At 40.1% G+C, this 24,711-nt stretch overlaps 1 long non-coding RNA gene across 3 annotated transcripts in view; it reads right to left on the minus strand.

Annotated features, from left to right (window-relative positions):
* Positions 1–24,711, minus strand: part of LOC145723486 (uncharacterized) — a 330,232-nt gene that overhangs the window by 138,329 nt on the left and 167,192 nt on the right. The window contains exon 6 of one of the 3 annotated variants that reach the window (XR_014148579.1): positions 12,639–12,994. The exons of the other annotated variants lie outside the window; for them this stretch is intronic. This is a non-coding gene — a long non-coding RNA (uncharacterized LOC145723486). Of the gene's footprint in view, positions 1–12,638; positions 12,995–24,711 lie in introns of those variants that run through there. 3 annotated transcript variants of the gene reach the window in all.

A 24,711-nucleotide genomic window follows, 5' to 3' on the forward strand; every position in this document is an offset into this window, starting at 1 on the left:
ATCAACTACTGAAGTATTTATGCTCAAACAGAAAAGCACAATGTTGTAATTTTATAATTTCAAGATCTTGAAAACAGATGGGAGACAGTATTTTCAATCATCTCCAGAGAGTGGGAAGGGACTGAGGAAAAGAAGAATAGGACAGACTGAGAATGCTCAAAAACTCTTAACAAGTCATAGATGGATTACTCACATTACGTCCCTACAAAAATGTTTGTTCTGCATACAAGTGCCTTGTTTACATGCGATTAACACACATTAAAAGACATTCTATAACCTAAATTACTGTGAATCTGCTTGCCTGACAAATATGGCCAGACACTAATTGATTCTGAAGTCGCTAGATTTTCTTACCATTTCAAAATCAGTTTGGCAAAAATTAGGAAAATGTAATGGAAAGCAGAGGAAGATACTTCCAAAACTACATAAAAATGCACTTGGAAGTTAGCTTGGGTGATTCAAGATAAAAATCCTCAGAAAAATTAGCCTTTGTATTATGGAAAACACTTGGAAAACATTTTTGAAATTTTGGTGACACCCCGTTCTTCATGTAGAAAATTAATCATAGGAGTGATGGAGTGGAAAACACAAGGGAATTTTCAATGAAATGTTTTCTTTCTTATTCACTGACGCAATATTTGAAATGGGAGCACAGGGCATATTTCTAAGCAAAGTAGTTGTCAGCAAGCATGACTCTCTTCAGCAAATCACCTGTGGTCTTATGAACAAATAATTTTGGACATCAAATTAAAAGACAAGAACTCAGTATCTGTTCTCAATTGAATGGTGGTCTTTGTGACAGATTAAAAAATTTTTCAGTCTTTTTCACCTTCTTTCATCTCCATTCAAAGCAGCCTAATGAGAATGAAATACTGCTTAGCAACTGTTAGGACATTGCCAGAGTTCACGGATCACTAATTATCTCTGTCACCTCAGTAGGAAGATCTGTGTCCACTTAACAAACAGTAGAACTGGTCTTGGTCACTGAAGTAAATCAGCAAAGAATGAATTCTGTTGTTCTCTAGACAGGGCTCAATGTGCTCTTCTTTTTTTCCAACAAACACACTTATTTCCAGGAAAGAGGTAAAGAGCCTTTGTTGGAGTCACACAGAGTCCAGATCAGAGCTGGGACCAGAGCCCACAGCACCTCCCTGCCAACCTAGAGGCTACCTCTTGGCTATATTACTTGACTTGTTCTTAAGCTCTCTGCTCTTTAACTTGGTACCCTGGAAAAACTCTTCTGATTATCACAGCTGGAAAAAGCAACCCACTGCTGTATGATAGGATTTTGGTCAAGTAGAGCTAAAGGCTGAACATGACACTGACATTATCCAAAGATAATGATTGTTGGTGGTGTTCCATGCAGTCCCACTCTCTGGCCCAGGAATTTTACATGAGCTTCCACTTGGTCTGCAGGGCTAATGGGATAGTTAACCTCTATGGAACAGAGCTCAAGAACTAGACATCCTGGTTCACGGGCAGTCCGCAGGGAGAAAAGTCATGCAGCAATAGTGAAACAATCTTTGGACACAGAAGCTTGTGATTAAGCACACTTAGGCAAATATTATTTACAAATTGAGCAACATTCCTACTGGTCATGCTATTGATGACTAATATACCCAAATCCACGTGGGAGCTTCAAAATCATTCATCAAAGTAACAGAAAGGGATTTATTATTCCTTCTCATTAGTTTTTCCTATGACCCCTTCTCTGATGTTCACCAGTACATGGCAAATCATTTCAATTTGTAGAAAGTTAGGCATAAAGAGATAGGTAAGTGAATATCCAAACTGACTATTTCAGCTATGAAACTGAGCTAGAACTAAGGTGTGTAATTCCAAAACAAAAACTGTCTTTAGTCTCTCAGCCCAACTTTTTCCTTTGTGCCAGTAAAATGCATCCTTCAGAAAACAGAAGGAAAAAAAAAGTATTTACCAACCCCTAGGATTTATATCCTTCTTCTTTTACACAGTCATCTCTCCCTTTCTCTTGCACTTGTTCACCTTCTTTCCTCCATTTTCCCCTCTTCCACATCCACTCTCTTATTCATTTATTGCTCGTTCCTTGAAAAAATAGTTACTGAGTCCCAAATGATAATCTAGGAGTTTGGTGTTCATCAGCGATCAAAGTAAACAGAAATCCTTGCCTTGATGAAGTCTGCACTCTCCCTTTACCTGAATGTTAATTCTCAGTGCTGGGATGGTTCTGGGACTTCTAGAAGCCTCTGTTCTGTTGCTTTAGTTCACAAATTCTGTCCCTCCTCCACAGCACCTGTCTTTTCTCTGCGTGGAGGTAAGGGGCATGCCTGGGGCAAAAGGTGACCTACACACAAGCACTGCAGAACATGGGGATAGTGGTAACAAATTCTTGATCCTGTGAAAGGACAGCACCACCAAACCCAACCCAAGTGCAATAATACAGCCCTTTCTATTCTTCTAGATTAAGCCAGAGGTTATTGGTATGATTTAATTTGGCATTAGGAGAAGAGGATAGGATCCAAAGCCACACAAAACTGGGGATGTGTTTTAGTTCTATGGCCCTGGGGTAGGGCAAATAACCCCTTAGGTCTCAGTTTCCTCTACTCTTAAGTGAAGTTAACATCATTTGCCTTGTGGGTTCTATCATTATTTTATTCATTCATTCACTCAATGAGTATTTGTTAAGCACCAACTGTAAACTAGGCCTTGTTGTAAATACTGGGAATATAACAATGAAGAGACAAAATTCTTGCCCTCATGGAGCTTACATAAAGAGAATATTGTCTATTACCATCGAAGTCTTGGATGTGTTGCCTTTCTGTAACAACAATGAAGCAAGGAGTTATTGTGAAATATTCTTAGAGTAGCATTAGAAATTAGCATGCACCCAGCACGTATGTCTTCAATATGGTCTACTTGGACTTGCTACACAGATGAGCTCAGCCAGGCCAATACAGCAGAGAAAACAGCTTCAGTTAGCGATGTTTTTCATAAACTACAGTAAAATTATCTCGTACTTCCTGGAAAAGATGTCACATGAGTGTAAATAAGATGCAGGGAAGCTATCAACTAGTTATGATACTTGCTGCTGGGTGTTCAGTGAGGCATAAGATTCGATAAAGGAACAAGCCTGGGGAAGACTTTTGGGGCTGGGTGTCAGCTGTACCACCTAAGTAGCAAGAGGCTATCCAGTGCCCAGAACCTCTGACTCCACCACCAACAGATGCCATCGTACTGTTTCATGGCCCCTTCAGTGCCCGGGACATATACGGTGCCTGGTATACAGTAAATGCTCAGTATATACTGACTGTTGAGTAGGTTTAAGTTTTTAATTTTAGATGATGATAGCTAATACTTAGCACTTAGTATGTATCAAACATTCTTCTAAGACCTTCACACATATTAATTTATCTAGTCCTCAAAATAATAATACCCTGAGAGGCACAGAGGGGATACAAATTTGTTCCAGTTTTAGCGACAGAAGCAGAATTTGAACCCAGGTGGTCTGGCCCTCGATCTGTGCTATTAACCACCTTGATCCTACTGAATCTCTGGGTTGGTGTAATTTTTTTAAATTAACTTAAAATTTTATATTTCATTTAAAATTTTTTATTAAATTTTTATTCTTTTATGCCTGTAATATATATCACATTTATATAATTCAGAATCCAAAAGGTACAAAGAAGCATAAAAGTAGATATCTCCCTCCTCATTCTTGTCCTTTAACCAATGAGTTCTCTTTCCTAGAGGCAGCCCATAGGTGACTTGAGCTCTAATTCTGGTTCTGCACTCTCTAGATATGTAACTTTGAGCAGAACACTTGATCCTTCTATGCCTCAGTTTTCTTGTCTGAAAAAAGGGAATAGTGACAGCTCCTTCATAGAGTTTTTATGGATTAAAAGTTAATATATGTAAAAACGCTTAGAAGAGTAACTGGCACAAAGTAGATGCCAATAATTATTTGCTGTTATTAGTCTTACGTATCCTTCCAGATATTTCATTCATATACAAGATATATACATATATACATACACACATATACGTATTCCCTCCCTCTCCCTCCCCCTCCCCTTTTTAGGTGGGGTGGAGGGGCAGAGGGAGAGGGAAAGAAAGAATCTTAAGCAGGCTCCATGCACCCCACAACCCTGAGGTCTTGACCTGAGCCATGAGTTGGATGCTTAACCAACAGAGCCACCCAGGCGCCCCACCTCCCCCTTCTTTTTACAACTAATATTCTGCAGCTTGCTTTTCTCACATTATAATCTTAAAATGTGAATTAAAAATAAGTTCATGAAAACATTTTCGTACAGAGTAACCCATTCTCAGCCTTTCTGTGTATATCTGTTTAAAGAAAGTTAACGGGTTTCCTACTACCGTTCTTCTATCAGTTCCCATTATTGACAGAAATTGAGGATGAACAGCTAATTCTAGGGGCATTAGGATTGCCAGGCATTAACAGTCAGTTAATGAAAAGCGAGCGATGGTATAGATTCTGAACTTTTGAAACTGGTTCTGACCTCTGATCCCCTGGCTCTGGCAGCAGCAAGAATTTCTGCATCATGGGGGTTGGATGGCAGTGATGTGGCCGGAAGGTGGGGCCAGATATGTCTTAGAGTTGTATTTGCATAGTAAGCATGCTGTTTTCACCTGGATTTAATATTTATTTGGGGTAAGGGTGTTCGCTGAAAATTATGGGAGAGAAGCACCAAACTCTGTCTTCTCCCTTTTCTGTCAAGGTACTCTTTGGCCCTAGCCATGCCAGATGGCACCGTTGCCCTTGGTTCTACCATTTGGAAAAAGAAAACAAAATTTCAACAAAAACAAAAACAAAATAGAGAAAGCTAAGACTGATTTGCCTGCAAGGCCTCCTGCCTGCAGGAGATGAGCTATAGCTTTGGCCCCGTTGGGAGAGCATTACAACCCCAGGGAGTCAGTTACTGAGAAGAGAGAGAGGGGTTAGTTTTAATTGTGACTGAATTTTTATGGGAAGGGTAATTGACTCTTAAATGCGCCAGAGAAGCGCTTCAGGGAATGGAAAGGTCTAGACACTGGCTGTTGACCAAATCCCCTCTAATTTGCTCTCTGTGGTAAGAGGAATCAGGAGGAGGGGCCTACACATGATTGTAGAGGCATCCTGTCCCGGGGAACAAAAAGTCTGCAGCTGCCAGCAGAGAGCACCACAGACGCTGAAATGGTGAGGCCTGCACCTCCCACCTCCCGCAGGAATGGAAGTGAGGGCGGTGGCGAAGGAGAGTAGAAACCTACAATCACAGTTGTCTGTGGACTCTCTCAGACCCTGTCTTGGGTCTTAGAAACAGAAGGAAAGTTGCAGGGACAGCTCAGCACTGCCTTTAGTCTCTGGACTAAAAGTGACCCTTACAAACTCCCTAGAGGTCTAGGCCAGGAACAATCTGTCTCTCCAGCCAGTCTGAATGGCTTTTAGATCCCAAGTTATCCAAGACTGTCAGGGAAACCCTGAAGCCACACACTGTCTGGTGATGAGGCTTCGGAGATGCTGCGCTACACCATGTCCCACACTGGTAAGCTAGAGGCCACAGAGTAACCCCAGGCCCCTGGTTCCCGGCCCTCGATCTTCAGGCGCTTCTGAATCAGACTTCATCCCAAACTCAGCCCTCCTCACATCTTCCCAAATCAGCACTGAAAGGCTCCTTGCGCAGCAGGAAGTCCCCCGGGAGGGGATGAGCAAGGCTGGGACAGTATCACCTTCAGGGAGTGCTGCTTCGCTGGCTTTGGGGACACAGAGGCTGTTTCCCATGGAATGCGGACACTGTGTGGTTTCCTAACTGTTTCAGCTGCTCTGAACAAATGAGTTCCCTGCTCTCAGGGAATCGAAACTACACAGTTTCACTCTGTCCTGTTGTGTTGTCAGCTGGCTTTCAGTATTCCCCTGTCCCCACAAAAACCTCAACACAGATCCCTTGCATGGATGTTGTACAATAGGAGCTTTCATTCCTGTTTTGGCACCTGTGACCCTGGGTTAACAAGTGCCATGAAGCAGAGAAAGCATTTACCAGAGAGTGTGGTGCTGGGTCCACCACACACCTAGAGCAAAGGCAAGTAGGAGTAATACTCATGCTTGCAGAAAAGGGAGGGGGGCGGATCTTGGGGACAATATTCCTGCTGCTACCCCGAGTGCTCTGAATGCCGACTGCGTGTGCCAGGCACTAAACGCAACACCCCATCTTTGCCCTTAACGTGTCTGGAGCTTCCGGGGGAAAGAGACCACAGAACCAAATGTACCAGTCAAGGTTTCTGCTTACAAGCCACAAAATCTATCTTTAATAAGAAGGCTAGCTCTGGAGCCAGGCTCTAAGGTCTCCATTCTGTCTTTCTCAGTTACTAGCTGTAGGGCCTGTGTGGCAATCCTTAACCACTCTGTGCTTTAGACTCTCATTTGTCAATGAGGTCTCTAGTAGTACAGGACTTATAAGGATTACAATATTGAATATATGCGGACTGATCAGAGCAGTGCCTGACTCATAGTAAACATTCAGGAGAGGTTAGCTATCCTCTTCAATTTATGTGCAATTAAAAGGCCATGGAAGCAGATTTAGAAGATGAGTAGTCATCAAGAGAGCACAATTCATACCAAAGTTGATGCTGTAAGAGCAGCCTGATTAGAACACTACCCCCGGCACTACTGCCCCCCACCAGATGGTCACTTCCACGGCCACTACTGAACATTACTGTCATGAAATCAACTATAAATTCATTTTTTTCCACTGCTCTGAATTCAAAGTCCTATATGGAAGCACATAATTGCCACGGCCCAATTTACTTGAGACCTCTGTGTCAGGGCAGGGCAGAAGTTGCAGGGTCTACCTCTGTTTTCTGCACTGGGCAGTTGTGTTCCATCTCCTATAAAGGCTCACACCATGGTGGATTCAACATCAACCGGAAGGAAGGAAGGGAAGAAAGGAGGGAGGAAAGAAAGGAGGGAGGGAGGGAGGGAGGAAGGAAGGGCAAGAAAAAGACAAATGTCCTTACAAAATGAGAGTCCTGTAGCAAAGGTATGAAGCTAGGGCCACAGCAGTCACTACCTCATCCTGGAGGAGTCTGGAGCTCCCTCCTAAGCCTGGTCCTCCTTCAGGGCCCTCCGAGTTTAGTGGATGGCCTCTTCATGCATTCAGCTGCATAAGCTAGGATCCCAGGCATCTTCCTTGACACCTTCCCATACTTCTAGTCCATCACTGTGTCCATTACGTTTCACTGCCTAAACATCACTGAAATCCACCTACTTTCCTTCATCTTCCTAATCCAAGCCACCAATATTGTGCTGTTAGATTATTACATTAACCTCATTTCTGATCTCCCTATATTGACTCTAACTTCTCTTTAGTCTATTCCCCTGTAACAGCCACAGTGGTCTTTTCAAGATACAAATCTGAGACTCCATCAGCCCTCCAGTTTTTAATAGTTTCATAAATCTCTTAGGTTAAAGATGAAACTCATTAACATGTGCACAGTGTCCTGCTTGCTTTGGGTTCTACCTCCTATCTCAATTCAAGTGTGCTATGCTCTCCCTCCCGACCTCACTCCACTCAACCCAGTGCTCTTCTTCTAATCTCTAGTATCCATATTCCCTCTCTTGCCAAAGGCCCTTACCCATGTAGGGCACTTTCCTTCCCTCTTTTTTTTTTTATCCCCATCATTATTCAGTGCTTACATCAAGTGTTAGTTACAACCTCATGGGAGCCTCCACTGACCCTCCTGACCAGGACAAAGTCTCTCACTAAAACTCTCACAGCATCCTGAATCTCTTCCAGAGGGACATTCACCACAATTGCCAACTTTCATTTGTGTGATTATTTACATGATGCATGAAAATAGGAACCATGTATGATTCAGTTCACCACTACCTAGCATCTCCCATTTGTTGAATGAATAGATGGATAAAAAATGGCTCCTCATTGAAGGTACATAACTCTGATCTTGAGGGATGAATAAGAATTTGTTGAATAGGGGGCGCCTGGGTGGCTCAGTTGGTTAAGCGACTGCCTTCGGCTCAGGTCATGATCCTGGAGTCCCGGGATCGAGTCCCGCATCGGGCTCCCTGCTCGGCGGGGAGTCTGCTTCTCCCTCTGACCCTCCCCCTCTCATGTGCTCTCTCTCTCTCTCTCTCATTCTCGCTCTCAAATAAATAAATAAAATCTTTAAAAAAAAAATATTAAAAAAAAAAAAAGAATTTGTTGAATAGAGGAAAGGAGGAATAAAAACACTCCAGAAGAGGAAATAGGATAGTCAAAAGTCCCAAGACAAGGGGCGCCTGGGTGGTTCAGTGGTTAGGTTAAACATCGGCCTTCAGCTCAGGTCATGAACCGAGGGTCATGGGATGGAGCCCACTTCTCCCTCTCCCTCTCTCTCTTCCCCTGTTCCACCCCTGCTCATGCCTGCTCATGCTCTCTTACTCTCTTCCTCTCTTAAATAAATACATAAATAAATCTTAAAAAAAAAAAAAGTCCCAAGACAGAGCACCTGGGTGGCTCAGTCAGTTGAGCATCAGACTATTGGCTTCAGCTCAGGTCATGATCTCAGGGTCGTGAGATTGAGCCCCATGTCAGCCTCCAAGCTCAGTGAGGAGGCTCACTGAGATTCTCTCTCCCTCTCCCTCTGCTCAACTCCCCCTCGAATAAATAAATCTTTAAAATTACCCCCCTTGAATATAAATAAATAAACCTTTAAAAAAAAACAAAGTCCCAAGGCATGTAAGGGAAAAGTGTGTTTAGAGAAAGTTTAGCATGGCTGGTATAAAAAACAAGTGATGGGAGATGGGGGGAGATGGATGATGGAAGAAAAGATGGAAGAAAAGCAGCAAATAAGGCTGGTGAGGGTTGGTGCCTGATTGCAAACGTCCTTGAACACATGCTAAGGGATTTAGACCTGCTTTTCTCTGTGAATGTGGAGGATCTGTATGTCTAAGCAGAGAAAAGTCATAATCAGAAATGCAGAATGAGGGTTGAAGCAAGAACATACCTTCTGTCTTTAAAAATTTTAGTATCATATTAACAACTATTTGTACTTCCAGAGCAAAATTTTACTCGTTCATTATAGAATCAAAGAAGTTAAAATTAGGGGCGCCTGGGTGGCTCAGTCATTAGGCGTCTGCCTTCGGCTCGGGTCATGATCCCAGGGTCCTGGGATCGAGCCCCACATCGGGCTCCCTCCTTGGTGGAAAGCCTGTTTCTCCCTCTCACACTCCCCCTGCTTGTGTTCCCTCTCTCGCTGTCTCTCTCTCTGCCAAATAAATAAATAAAATCTTAAAAAAAAGAGGAAGTTAAAATTACAAAAACACCTTGAATAATGTTTCAAATAAGTACAGTCTTAACTATCAGATATTTTTCCTATTTCCAATGATTGTCCCCCAGATGATTATTAATCACATTCAAGTGAACAGATGTCATATGACCAGTGGGGAAAAAAAACTGGCTACACAGAAAATTGGTTACCTGATCACTCAATAGTGGGACTCTAATTTCAGCTCAGTGTAAGTTACTCCTACTACATTGATTATAATAGCTATGGTAGGATTTAGTTTTATCTAGTTCTTAAAATAAAACTGTGCTTCTCAAATTCTTTGGTCTTAGGGCCCCTTGACACACTTAAAAATTACTGAGGACTTCAAAGTACTTTTGTTTATGTGGGTTTTATCTGTAAATATTTACCATACTAGAAACTGCAACTTAAAAAAAATTTTTTTAAGATTTTATGTATTTATTTATCTTAGAGATAGAGAGAAAGAGTGTGAGCAGGGGGAGGGGCAGAGGGAAAGAGAGAATCTCAAGTAGCCTCTGTGCTGAGCTCTGAGTCCAATGCAGGGCTTGATCTCATGAACCTGAGATCATACCTGAGCCAAAATCAAGAGTCAGATGCTTTACCAACTGAGCCACCCAGGTAACCCAACAACTTAAAAATTTTTAAACAACCTTTTTTCTTAAAAAAAAAAACCATAATAGAAGACAGCTGGATTCTCTTAGTTTAATCTGACTTTAATCTATATAACATTTAATCTGCATTTAATCTGTTCTAATATGTTGTTTTGGTTGAAACAAATGAATGAAATCCTGCCTCATACAGATACATAGTTAGAAGAGGAAAGAGTGTTTTAATGCCTTCTTCAGATAATCATGACAGTATCACAACCTGACAAGTAAAAGTTTCTTTTTTTAATATTTTATTTATTTATTTGATAGAGAGAGAGAGCACAAGCAGAGGGAGATGGAGAAGCGAGGCCAATGCAGGGCTTGATTCCAGGACCCTGGGATCATGACCTGAGCCAAAGGCAGTCGCTTAACCAACTGAGCCACCCAGGTGCCCCGACAAGAAATAGTTTCTTAAAGATTAGCTGCAATATGGAGTATGAAACCATATCAATGAATCTTCCATGTGCTGTTATATTAAAATTCTGTCACCTCTTGGCACTTTGAATGGAGCTTTTACCCCTGCATGTTTAACATCACTCATTGGTCATATGGAAAGTATCAGTTCACTGAGCTGTGCAGGTCTTCCAAATTTTTACACATCTAACATAATCTGTATATATTATACATAAACATATTATATACATATATAATGATATAATGACACCATATCAAAAAATCGCATTCATTATATCACCACTAACCTTATCAGAAAATATTTTTTAATACTGGGAAGCTGTCAAGCTCTTGGTAACAGATACAAGATTTCAAAAATCTACTTTTACTAGAAAGCTTAAATTCTATTATTAAGAACAAATTCCACCGTTGTGTTCTTTGAAGTGACAGGCTCACTTTGTTAATTTTGAGAAAATGTCTCCCAAATACCCAAGTCTGAATAACTATAACTTGTCATTTTTCAATGAAAAGATTGTTCTATTAAAAGCATATCTAGTTCAGTTTGAACTCAAAGAAGTGCACACTTTCTTTTTTAGACAACCACCATACTTCAGTTTGCAGCAGAAGTGCATTATCCATTACTTCCCATTTTGTCACATAGCATAGAAAACACACAAACCAAAGTACTGAACGGTCAAGACTGAATAAGATCAATCATTTCTTCCTACTTCATTAAGACAACTTTATGTGAAAGCAGAATCATTTTTTTACTGCAAGTATGTGGTGGTGAAGAATACAATAGCTGCTAGCGTGTTTTGGTGCTCTGCCTTGATTTTTGCTTAGGCACCAGCAGTTTTACCCATCACTGCTTTTGTACATTCTGTGAAAATGTCAACAGAGACCAAAAGGCAAATAATATGTTAAGTATTATTATGCAAAGCGTTTTGGCTTCGTGAACCATGCAGAAGAATCTTGGGACATCCAGGGATCTGTGAACAACACTCTGAAAACCACAAATATAGAAATTTAGCACCCTAATGGTTTGCTTTACAGTAAATAATGGGGCTCAGCCTACAGCCTAATCCAATTCATGGTTTTACCATGTTCAAAAATGTCTACCTTTGCGTGTGTTTTCACTACTTCAAGAGCAATATGGTATGAGTAAATGATGACAAGTCAAATGAAAATTCAAAAAAAAAAAAAAGCTTTCTGGTGACTCACCAGTTTTGGTCATTGCAAAGGCTACCTATTGCTTGTAGGGCAAAGAGTCATTTACCCCAAGTCTATCTATGGTTGCTGTCACCAAATGATCCATTTAGTGACTCTCTAGCAACCAAGGCCAGTCAATGACAGTGGGTAAGCAATTTTGGAAAGTTTTGTTAAATGTCATTTCCCTAAATAGCTTTTCAGATAAACAGAGCTGAAAAGAAAAGTAAGGGGGTGATGTAGGCCTTCCCTTCATTAATTGAAGAAGTAATACTTCAAACAACAACATCAAAATACTTTTCTTCTCTAGTGATTGACTTCATAACATGGTTATTCTGACCGAGCAGGCCCCAAGATTTCACCTAATACCTTATCAAAGTGATATGTAAATAAAGTCAGACCAAGGCTTTTCAAAGGAATTGCCCAGCCCATGCTGAAAGCTATAGGGAAAGTCAGTTGATTCATCGCAGGCATTTTGGAACTTGCCAACAAGCAGAGGCAGGAGGAGTAGAGCATGTGAAAAGCCATTTGAGAATGGTTCTGCCAACAGGGCAGGCACAAACCATGTTGACTTTCGTGGTTTCTCCAATTCATGTTGGAGCAAGGGCTTGAAACTCAGTTCCACAGAAATCCACACTGGGTCGATTTCTATGCGTTATGACCATATGTGAATATAATAAGGTCACCTGATTTGTCCATAGTTACAATGAAAGGAAAGGAAGGAATATTTTTCTATTTTAATGCCATAAGAGCATAGGAACTATGCTTCAGTCATTGATCCCTAGAGGATAACCAATGGCAAAGCATGAGTACGCAGTCCCAGTGCAGAGAGGAGCATTTCCTTTGATTGACTGATTGATTTCTATTTAAAATCATCTTATTTGCCCACATGTTTGAGGTCACAGATGTACAGGCATGGGGGGGTTAATGTTAGGCTCTTGGGCACTTCCCTTACCTATTTCTCAGTATACTTACAACCCCTTGAACTGCTCCTTATGGTAGGTATGTCCCAGAAAGTCAAGTTATTCAATAAATCCAGCACCATCTGAGTCAGTATGACCATCTTAAGAAATATCTAATTGTAAAACCCCAACCCTAACAAAAAAAGCCCAATTTGTTACCCTAGCATAGGCCTCTGTAATCAAGACCTCACCTACCCCTCTAACTGCATATGCCTTCATTTCTTCATAGGTATCATAGGTTTCAGAATCTTGGAAGTGCCAGCAGTATCCTGAATGCCTTCTTGAACACCCATCCCCAACCTTCTTCTTGGCACTTGCTGTTCTGGAATGCCCTCTCTGCTTTTCTGGTAGAATTCCTCATGTTTTTAGACTTGGCCAGATCTGGGCACCAACCTTCAACTCCCACAGTATTCTGTGCCAGCCCTTCACGCTATCTTGTCACTTCGCTCATCTGTCTCCTCCATTACTCCGGGTTCCTTGAGAGCAGAGATTTTGTCATTAATGTCCACGAATCTAGCAAAAGAAACATGAACACATGGTAAGATCCCAATGGATGCTGGCCAAATACTTGTAAATATAAATATCGGATTGTAATCATCCCTTTTACAAGCATCTTAAACAATCAATTTGAGTTTCTCACTATAAATGAGTCCTTTCCTAAAATATAACTTTATCCATAATCCCAAATCACCATCTCCTTTTATAGTTGATTCTTGAACAACACAGGTTTGAACTGTGTGGGTCCACCTACATGGAGATTTTTTTAAATAAATACAGTACAGTATATAAGTGTATTTTCTCTTCCTTACAATTTTCTTAATAACATTTTCTTTTCTCTAGCTTACTTTATCATAAGAAAATGGTACATAATACATATACCGTACAAAATATGGGTTAATGGACTGTTCATGTTACTGATAAGGGTTCTAGTAAATAGTAGATTATCAGTAGTTAAAGATTTTAGGAAGTCTAAAGTTATACAGTGATTTTTGACTGTGCATGGGGTTGGCGCCCCTAACCTCCACACTGTTCAAGAGTCAACTGTACTTTCTCTTTTGGAACGGTCTCTCTTCATTTCCAAAATTAAAAGATCTTTCTTTATCTCCTCCCACCTCACTTACATATATCACTGGTCATTATCTGCCTTCTCAAGATATAAATAATTGAGGTTACCTCATTTATGGGTGTGCAGAGCTAAGTCTCTATAAATAGCTGAATATTTAAAATATTTTTTTCTTAATGATCTTAAAACCATAATCAAGGCAAGTTGTGGTTTGGGGTCAGAGGAGGGCAGGCAGGAGAAGGAGAATGGGAGTGGGCTTGCCTTCCAGGCAGTCTGATGAGTCCTGGAAAGATTAGGTTGCCACCAGAATCCAAGCTCTGACTTTGGGCATGTCTCTGGCAGCCTCTCTTCTCTGACTTTCCCCCCTAGCTTCTTCAGGTGGGCCTTGTTTGGGTCCAAAGAAGCACAGAGTAAACATTAATTTGAGGCAGCTCATCCTAATGATGGTAGCCGTTATGACTTCGATTTTCCTTTTAAGCCTTGAAAGGCATGAATGTTACAGATAGAATAGATTTGAGACTTTTTTGAGGAGGAGCCTGAGCCCTGGGGAGGTGAAGTAAATAGTTTGACTACAAGTTCTCCTTAGAAGGAGAGGAAAGGAGTAAGCCAAAAAAAAAAACAAGAGAAAAGACCTGTACAGCAATGAGCAACCCACACACCTTGAGCTGTGTGCACTTACAGCACTGTAAGCTGCCTTACACTGTTTCTTTTTAAACCTACCCAAATGTTAATATTATAATATGTAAGGAGCAATGCCTGAGTTCTCATTCAAGTTCTCAGATTCTTGAGTTAGTAATCTAAATTATAAGAATGTTCATTTTTTACAGAACTGAATAAAGTTTTTATTTTAAATGTAAAAACACATGGCTCATAAATATTTTATTTTTCCTGAACTAACCTACATGTCATCATGTTTACCTTCACTGGGCTGGAAAACTGGGGAAACTTTATAGAAATATTTGACTAGAGGTACAAGAATATCTTTTCTATCTGTACTGGATGCTCCGATACAACAGTTCTACCTAAATCTTAAATTCTTTAGGTTGTAGACGTCTTATCTAGACACCAAACTTGTATTTATTTTAACCATTTTTACCAAAGACACCACTTCTTCCTTCGTTTTTCTGTTCTTTATGTCAGTGGACATGAGCATAATATCCAAAAATAGCTTTCCAGACAAACACATTAGAAAAAATGTAAAAGAGGATGAGCGTATTTTATACCTGTAGTCCTTATGCTGACGCCCTTCAGGCCTGCTTCCTGATTTCTGCCAGGACTTGGCTCCCTATGCCAGGGAAATGTAAATTTTCAGAACGGTGACCATAGCCCTGGCTAAATAGTGTTTCACTACAGTGGTGGAATATGTGCAAACCAAATGTTTTCTTCAACTCTCCAGTACTTCCCATAATCCAATGTGAAGGAAGGAGGTCAAAAAGCATCAGCTCCAGGCTGACCATCTGTTGATGTTTCTCAGTAATGACAAAGAATAAATTCACCCTCTCCCTGTGAGATAGGAGTCTAAGACTTTGTCCCAAGAGTGGGTGTTCTCATACAAGAGGACTTGCTGGAGAGGCTCTTGACTCCTGTGATAGTGTAAAGCCTTCTAGACTAATTCTGAGGGAAACAGATGCCCTCAGTAAAGGAGAAGAGAAGCCTCAGGAGCAGGAAGGAGCAGCTTAGAGCAGTTGTGTGGATAATTCACACAGAAAAAGCTCCAAACACTCATTTCATTGGAACAGACTGTAAGGTTTAACATCACTTAGGTCAGGAAAATGTCAGTATTTCAAATCTGGACATAATAGTATTAGCATCAAAACAAGCCAAAAAGGTCAAGCAAGTCAGGAGTAAATAGGTGAATTGTGTCTGAAACAGAATTTTTGAAGAAATCAGGTTGACTCAGTACAGAGATTTTAAATATTTAACCCCAATCTAGTTATAAAATGTAAAACAGCTGCTTTTCTTTTTTCCTTAAAAAATTTATTTTTATCAAGCAAAACAATTCTAAGAATGCATTTTCTAGCAATTGAAGTGATTAACATCAACATTCTATTTATAATATATAACCACACAGAAAAAAATAGCATAACGGCAGGATAATTTACTTAATTCACAATTCTTTGTTATTTCCCATAGAGTGAGCCTCACATCTGGAAAAGCTCATACAATTAAATAGTTTGTCCAAAAAAGACTATCAGAAGAAATTCCAAATTGATGTTTTTTTTTTTTTTGCATTGTTGGTTGTATCTAATGGAAAGCTTTTGAACAAAATAATATATTAATAAAGGAGGAAAAAAGAACACATTCCATGTTATAGCTTCATAGGACCTGAAAGGACTGAAGTCTGTTGGAGATTGTTTCTTGCCCTAAATTTAGGATTGCACCAAAACAATTCTAGAGAGTTCACCGTCTAACTATTTAGGAATGGAACTCTAGGTTGCCAACAGTCATGTGTCCTGGTGATTCTTTGCGGCCATGAAGGCTTCCTTTGTTCTTAACTTGAATCCGTCCCATTGTCATTTAAGCCCATTATTTTCTCCCTGAGCACAAAGCCACTAGACAACGTCACAGAGCGAGCAGCCTTCTGCTGCTCTCCTAATCCCTACAAATGCACAGTGCTCACCACCAAGGGAACTCATCTTTCTGCTCTATAGATGAATGAAGATGAAGATGCTCCATAGATGCTCTGTAAATGAAGTGGCAATAGCTTAGAAGTGAGAGAAGTTAAAGGAAAGAAGGAGGAAACTGCTTTTCCTCATCAGGAAAGAACATTTCATGGCAATGCCACTTCACAAAATTAGCTAACACATCACAGTAGTTAATTGCATGGCTTTGGAGGAACGATTGTTTTAGGCATCTTACTCCCAGTCTTAGGAGAGAACAGTATTATGATTTGGCAGAGGAGGAGACAGACTGTATTCACTTTGCAGTAGTGATGGGAATGACACCAGGCAGAGGCTTATCATTTTTGCCTTTATGATTTTTCCTGACCTCCCTATCTATGTATGGCCCTACCTTCACCCCACTGTTGTTAACTAACATAGCACTGGGTTTATTTTATGCTTAACATTTATCATGATCTGTAATTAATTTTTTTAAATTGGTTTTTTGCCTCATCTTCACCCTAGAATATTATTCCAGGAAGCAAGAACATTATGTTTATCATCTTTATATCTGTATCACAGGTTGTACCTATTCTTAAAAAATATGAAGAGAATGAAAGAATGAATGTATAAACAAATACCAGTCCTTAGGACCCATTTCTCCTCTACTCTGTGGCTTTGGAAACTTCATCCTCTCCCCACCCATCCCTCTGCAGCAGGAGTCCTGGGAATCATACTAGCCTGCACTGCCTTTCATCCACAGAGAACTGCGGACAGAGCTCGTCCTCCAGGTCCCCACGGGGTGTGTCTACCCAGCCAACACCAGCGTTCACTTGCTTGCAGTTTCTTAGTGTTTCATTTTGAGCACATCCACGGTCTCAGGTTTCTGTTTGCAAGGCCAGACCACAAAAATTAAGTTAATTGAGGCATTATGGCAAAAGGATTTTTCTTCAGGGATGAGTTTATAAATTTCTCCAGTCTTGTGGATGTTGGCCCATCCTTTAAGCCCAATCCTTTCCTCTCCCTCTGTACAAAAATGAAGGAAAAATGGGCTGCTATGGAAGAGAGAAACAGAGGACTGTGTGGGCATGTGATTATTTCTTAAGGTAGAAGATGAACTAAAAACCACATAATGGCTTCCTCTTTAAGTAAATGATATAAATGAGAAGCTGAAGCTGAAACCAGTAAGTCCATCTTTCAGAAAAGCAAGCTGTAACTTGGCGTTAGCAAATACAGTCTGCCATAGCTTGTGGATTAAAAAGGCACATGGTGAAAGTAAACAAAGTAACATTTGGATCTCAATGTGATCTATTGGTTAGGAATTATTAGTGTCGTTTTCAGGCACTGACTTAGGTGATGCTTCTATATTTTGCTATCTTTATTTGCAAGTTGCAGTGCATGTGCTATAGTGGAGAGAACAGGGAACATGGCAAACAGAGAGGACTTGAAAAATCTCTGGTAAAAGAATACAAAGTCAAGTAACGGAGTGTTGTCCCAGTGCCACTTACATGTGACCTTGGGAAAATGATTTAATCTTTGAAAATCTCAAAATCCTAATTTGTAAGATGCTCTTCTCTGCCCAACTTAGAGGTTTGTGGGCAAAATCCAAATGACATAATGCATATAAAAAGACTTTACAAATTATAAAGGAGAATTTAAATGTGAGATATATTATTTTTATCATTATTATTTTGTAAGGAAATATATTATGAACTCATCGAGTTCCTATTCAATAAATACCCACCTAAGTATAGGACAGAAACTAGGTATGGTACTAGTTTTGTCTTTTCCCCAATTTTTGGTATTCCATAATTTTAGAAGAGTAATGCATTTTATTTATTTATTTGAAATGATTATGGCTCATTTTATTTTGCCTATTAATGGAGGGTGTTGGCTAGTAGTAATTGCCAAAGGTAAGCTGACAGCAATCTCAATAAATCTAAAGGGAATAATGCATTTTAATTGTAAAAATATAAACGAAACAAATGAATAAAAAATATTTAAGTCCTTTACCTATTCCCCATTCCAAGCACACTCTCAGGAACAAATTCAATCTGCAGTTTGATGTGCAATGTTACTGAGCTCACACAGTATGTACACCATATAAATTGTATATATTACTTTTTCAAAAATCTAATCACATTATGCATATTGCTCTGCACGTCAGTAAACCATGTCTCATAGATATCCTTCCCTATCTGAATACATATAGATCTGCCTCATTGTTTTTAATGGCTTCATAATATTTCATAACGCCATTTCTCTCAATGAGCACAGCTGATGACTCTAGCAATAAAGTTGATTAAATCATTTTAGTGAGATTAAGGGTATGAGGGAGAAATACTATTTTTCTAGCAGAAGTACTACTGGCATGACTAGCATCCTATAGACTCAGAGGAGATTCTGTAACTTCTTCTTGGTGGCTAGCTGCAGGGAGAACAGCTCTTCTTCCTTGTGTCTCACTGGACTCTCTTTTGTTCAGATACTGTAAGAATGCTTACAAAATATGATTTAGCAAAGTTTCCTGGATAAAGTGTTAGGTGGAACAATCAGTCCTGGTTCCACCTGATGGTTTGATGTGAGAAAAAAGTCAGAGTTTCCCAGTATCATACTTTTTCCTCTTTTTCATAATGGTGTCCACAGATGCTCTTAACCCCCTCACAGGACTACTGTGAAGCTCAAGGAGACCACGCAGTTGAAAGCCATTGAGGCACATACAGAGAGACGCTATGAGAATCCTGGAGATTATCTTCATAGTTAGCAATGTCTGTGGAGCCCATTTGTCTCCATGCTCTCTGTAAGAGTCTGCACATGAACACCTCAGCAGACCTATAGGGAGGTATTATTATCTCCAGTTTAGAAGGACATCGAAGCCTAGAGAAATTAAGAAACTTGCCTAAGACCCTACTCTGCTTCAGTGGCAGTGGAGGGCTTCAAACTCAGATCTGCCCAGCTCCAAACCCTGTGTCCAGCTGTCAGAATCAAGGTGTCCTCCAGCTGGTGACAGTTTCAGGTGAAGTTCCAGGAATTCTGCCCTCAGGGCTGGTGACGGTGCTTCCTGTCTAGGGCCTGCACTGAGCCCAGAGTGTTTTCCTCAGTCTGACAGGGTTCAAGGTCTTCCAGGAGGAATAAGTGGGTATTTACAAGTTTTTGTCATGTTGTGGCCATTCTTAATCCACACTGGAGGTCCTGGCAATGGACTTGAGGGGTCATATAGGTTTTGTGGAGCTTTAGTTCTTTAACTGGATTTTGCCAAGTACAGTAAAGGATGTACTGTCCTATTCTCAAAGTGTCTCCTTCTGGGGTTTCAGAAGCCTGGTCAAAGTCATGACGGAACATCTGAACCCACAATGGTGACATTAGAGGCAGTGTTCTGGATTAATCAAAACAGATACTTCTTTAACTCCTCTCCAAATATTTCCTGGTACTGAAGGCATGTTCCAGGTTTAAAGAAGCAGAGGGATTCCCAAAAAGCAATCTGGCAGTTTAAGTAGACCCCCACAGACTGGTTAACAAGGGCACGAAGGGGTCTCCACCACTAGGCACACTGTTCGTCTATGAACTGAATCAAATTGTTTTGTACAGTTCTAAGGAAGGTGGGGAAGGGTGGAAAGGATGCATACTGACAACAGCCCAAGGGGGTTCTAGCACAAAAAAATCCACAAAGGGCCAACAATGACACTGCATCATTCCTGGTTTTTCAGACAAGCACAGCACACAGAGGACTCACAGGGTAAGTACAAGCCCAAAGCTGCCAAACCATCATTTGACCTTTGACACACGAGCATGGGGCTTTCTGCCTTCAGGTTAAGGATGCTCCATGCCTGCTTGTGACTGTCAGAGCCTGTCATGGTGGCTGGATAGGCCTCCAGACCTCCAAGGCAGCATGAGAGGGGGACTATCCTTAAACTGCCACACATGCCTGACTCCTGCAAGCCGGCACGCACCCACAGCCACTGGGGGCCTGGCCGCCAGGAGCTCCTTGTACTGCTCTGCCCCTGCTGCAGCTTTCCCACCTACTCAAACACATCCATGGCTATGGAAATACCTTGCAGGGAACCCCGCACTGTATATCATCTAAATTTGTGCATGCTGTCTCAAGAATATGCATTCTCAGGGGTGCCCGGGAGGCTGTCATTTAAGTGTCTGCCTTTCAGCTCAGGTCATGATCCCAGGACCCTGGGATCGAGCCCCGCATCGGGCTTCCTGCTCAACAGGAGGCCTGCTTCTCCCTCTCCCACTCCCCCTGCCTGTGTTCCCTCTCTCGCTATCTCTCTCTCTGTCAAATAAATAAGTAAAATCTTTCAAAAAAAAATGCATTCTCAGGAGCTAAATGAGCACAAGACAAGTGTTATCATGTGTATCATCTGTTCATGCAATCATCTGTTCATTCATTAGCATATATCTGTCATGTGCTCACCATGAATGCAGAAGGTACTCAATAAAAATTAGTAAACAAAGATGTTTGATTTGATTTAAAAATATATTTAGGAGACTTTGGTTAATGTTTTCATGTTTGATTTTTACCTACTCCAACCACCATTCCCACAAGAATATTCACCAGTTGGTGAGCTGGAAAATGCTCTCAATCTCCCAGGTTTTCCATTTCGAAACTATAAAGAGGGTCGTGCCTCACAGCATTGTTGTGAGGCTTCAATAATTCCATCTTTGGAAAGTTTATAAATTGCAACACAATATGCAAAGTCGTTTGTTAATGCTACTAACAACCATATGTCTAGTACTGTATTGTCCCCACTTTGTCCAATATTATATTTACAAAAATAAAGATTTCTCCAAAGAGAGTTATACAAATCTCTGCACTACTGGCTGTGTCTTTCATCAGATTTGTTTTTCAAGGTATCAAAACAGATAAAGGGAATATTGCTTCCACAACGGATTCCACTTATAGTCTGTTCATCAGGAAAAAAGATCTGTCAAGACCAGCATAAGATGACATGTAGCTAGCTTTTCCTTACCTTCTCTTAGATTCCATCTCTGTGAACAAGAATCATTCATGGTCCAAGCTGTATATGCTCAATTTAGAATGCTGATTCCTGATGCTTTTCCTTGCACGTCACCATAAAACTTGGGCCTCTGGAATATCCTCCTGACACAGCCAGTAAATAATTCTGAGTGGGATAAAGCAGTATTTTGATCCCCTCTTAATGGTCTGTAACTACCTTTTTCATAGAGTGTCTAGTTGTACTTATGGAACACAGGATAAAAAAACTTCCTTGACAAATATGGAAGCATTTTATTGTCTCAATAAAGAGTTGCCTTTACAGATCATTTTATTATCTATTTTATTTATTTTCAGAAAGAATAGTTTGGGCCAACTTCTAAAACCAAAATTATTTTTCCCAGGTGCTTCCTAAATTTAAATGCTGTATATCCAACAATATTATATAAGAGGTAAGTGTTTGGCAAGTTGGACAATTTTGCAGGATGTCACTTAAATTTATAATTGTCTAGAATAACTCCATAGACAATGACTTGTTTTTTTATTGTTTGCTGATAACATGGATTTTGCATCTGATTCTCTCTTTTTGCTTTGGATCCTACTTAAGATTTCAGTGTTGTTTAGCAACTTTATGGTCCTCTCTGCCTGATAAGTTCACTCCCCACACTTCTTCATCCACTTTCTGCTCCTGAAGACAGATGGCCCTGTGTAGATAATGTGAACTGCTCTCAATCCCCTTGGTTTCCAATTCTCTCCAGTTAATGGGAAGGGCCAGCAGCATATGGTAGGGAGGAAGGAGAGTGAACTCAAGATATTTATTTCCCCAGACCTGTCCCAGTGAGGTCACCTCAGTTTGGCTGTGTCTCTTAACAGAGGTCTCTGGTCCTCCCAAGGACTTCTTGAGACAGCCTGCTCTACAGATTCTCTTCTCTGGGTTGTAGGAACCTCCTCCTTCTCTCAAACCTTTAAGCTTAGGAGTAAAATGTCCTTGAAGTTTCACCTGCCATCCCACCTGTTTAAACTCTCCTTAAATTATCTACTTTGAATTGGTCATCTATTTTCCATTAAGACTTTGATTGATACAGACCCACTAGTTCACACTTTTGCTATCTTTTACTCTGGCTCCCTTTCTTCTTGTAAATTTTCTAATTCCATTCCTTTTTCTTTTTAAAACCACCTTAAATATAAAATGTGTGTGGGGTGGGTGTGTGTGTGTGTGTGTGTGTGTATAATGTGTATATAAAGTAAAAGAACTTTAAATATATTTCATACTATTATATAAAATATATAAATATACTTAGTCTTTAATACAACCTTAAACCTCACAATTTTGTTTCTACTTCACCTTTAAATGAGGCAGTATAAACAAAATAGACAAAACAAGATTTTATTTATTATTTTGCAACCTTTTAAGGGATGTCAAATCTTTTTAAAAATGTGGTAGAGATGCCATCAAGTTAAAGGAAAGAAAAATGGGAAGTAAGAAACAGAGTCCTTCACTGTGAGAACTGTCAAGGTCATTATCCTCACTACCATTGACAAAAACATTGAATGCTCTTTTTATGTAATATAGGCTCTGAACTAAGTTATTTACATTCACCATTTCATGGAAGCCTCAAAACAATCCCATGAAACAGACATGAATCATCTCTCCATTTACAGATGAAGAAGGTGAGGGGCGGGGAGGGTGGTGCGCTAAGTAATTTGCCCAAAGGCAGGAATTCAACTGAATTAAGTCAGATTTTGTATTCAGATAGTAATAATCATGACTTCTCCACATTTTATATTTTGAAATGTAGCACTTTTGAAAACTAATCAGTAAAGCAGATAAAGATATTTTGGAGCAAACTGTCAAGCAAATATCAATACTACAGTTTTAGATAATTCTCACTAATCTTGATCATTTTCTTTTTCAAATTCCCTGAATCTTGGCTTGGAATCAGAACCTCTTCTTGGCCATTTGTGCTTAGTCCTTTGACCAGCCTTCCATCCGAGTACCTTTCTAAGGGTCCTATCTCTAAGCTTTCTGCTCTACTCCTTTTTGGCTCCGTTATTAGAGATCTATTTCCTCTCTTAGGTGATTCAACCTTTTCAAATAACAGCCTTTGGTTAGTCTAAGACAGAACTTTTCTATTTCCTGCAACCACAAACAACTAAAGGTACAAAGAAATTTGTTTTGAGAACACAGAGCTGACCAATCAGAAGCCAAAACTTTTCAACTTTACTTCCTTTCCCCTTCTCATCAGACTTCTCTCTTATATTAGTTTGAAATAAAGATCTTGAGTTAATAGGAGTCCATCGCAGCTGACCTCCTTGAGAAATACCCTGACAAGGACTTGAGCTCAAAAGTACCTCAAATACAAAATTTGCAGCATAATTCAGAAAATGCCACTCACAGTAAAGGACAGTTGACCATAGTTCTAATGAGGTTTTTTAAACACCAATTTAAATGCCTTTCATTATAACCTTATTAGGATGACAGATGTAACCCTGAAATTTTGATAGCTAACCATACAATTCACCAGCAATATTCAAGAAGACTTTCCAAACATCTGCTTCTATTTATCTCTTTATTTTTCTCAGATTCTCTCTGCACTCATTGGCTGACCTTGACATCACAGCCAAACCCTAAATCAAAGCATTTTATCAATGTCCATTTTTTTCCCAAAGAAGGTCCTGAGTTTTTATTATCCAAGCACTAACATTCCATTTCCAGGACTTCTTATCTTTTCTTTAGCCACATCATAAATAATGGGAATTTTGTGTTAACAAGAAAAGTTCTGTTTTACATTTTGGGAAGAAACAGAGTCAACAAGTTGGATAAAGCCTTTGGTTACTCTCTATAACATGTTGGTACATCTCCTCTCTGCACTATATGGCAGGTAGAAGACTGGGCATACCACATTTGAGTTGTAAATTAATCAAAATTTGATCTTAAATAATACCAAGGGAACGGTCAAGTTTGAAAAGCAGTCAGAAGTCCTTGAAAATAATAATCTAATTATATGTATGGAAGGGCATAAAATTCAGGGGTCTCAGAAGGTTAACCACAGAGGGATCACATGGTGCTAAGTAAAAAGTATCAAATTTGTCTTCCAACTGTTGCCCCCAAAGAAGTTCAGTGATTTATCCAAGGTCACATAGATGGATTTCTGCCTAAGTTAACCTTCTTCCTGTTTTCCTAGGCACTGTGTCTAAAAACTGAGTGTCTGACTCACTTCTTTCTAAGCCCTAAAGGGACAAAGTTATGTAATTCTCCACAGGTATTTTGGCAGCTTCTTGGGACATCTGACTCAGGGCTCACCTCCATTCTTCTCTGAGGAGTGAATACACTTGCTCTATCAGGCATATCACATGACCAGAGCAAATGGTCACTCCCAGAGCAAGATGATAGCCTTGCAGGACTGAAAGAACAACAGTCTATGATCCATTTTCAAATTACATTTACTGAGCACCTACTATGCTTCAGGCACTATGCAAGATCTTCCTATAAGGGGCCATCTTCCTGAGGTCAGGAGATTTACATATCTGATCTAACTCTACCACTAATTAGAGACCTTGGACCAAACTTTTGAGTCTGTTTTCTCTACATAACTGGAGAAAAGTT

This window comes from Leptonychotes weddellii, chromosome 9 (assembly GCF_054177405.1).
Source record: "Leptonychotes weddellii isolate Sample4059 chromosome 9, ASM5417740v2, whole genome shotgun sequence".
In the NCBI taxonomy this organism is placed as follows: Eukaryota; Metazoa; Chordata; class Mammalia; order Carnivora; family Phocidae; genus Leptonychotes; species Leptonychotes weddellii.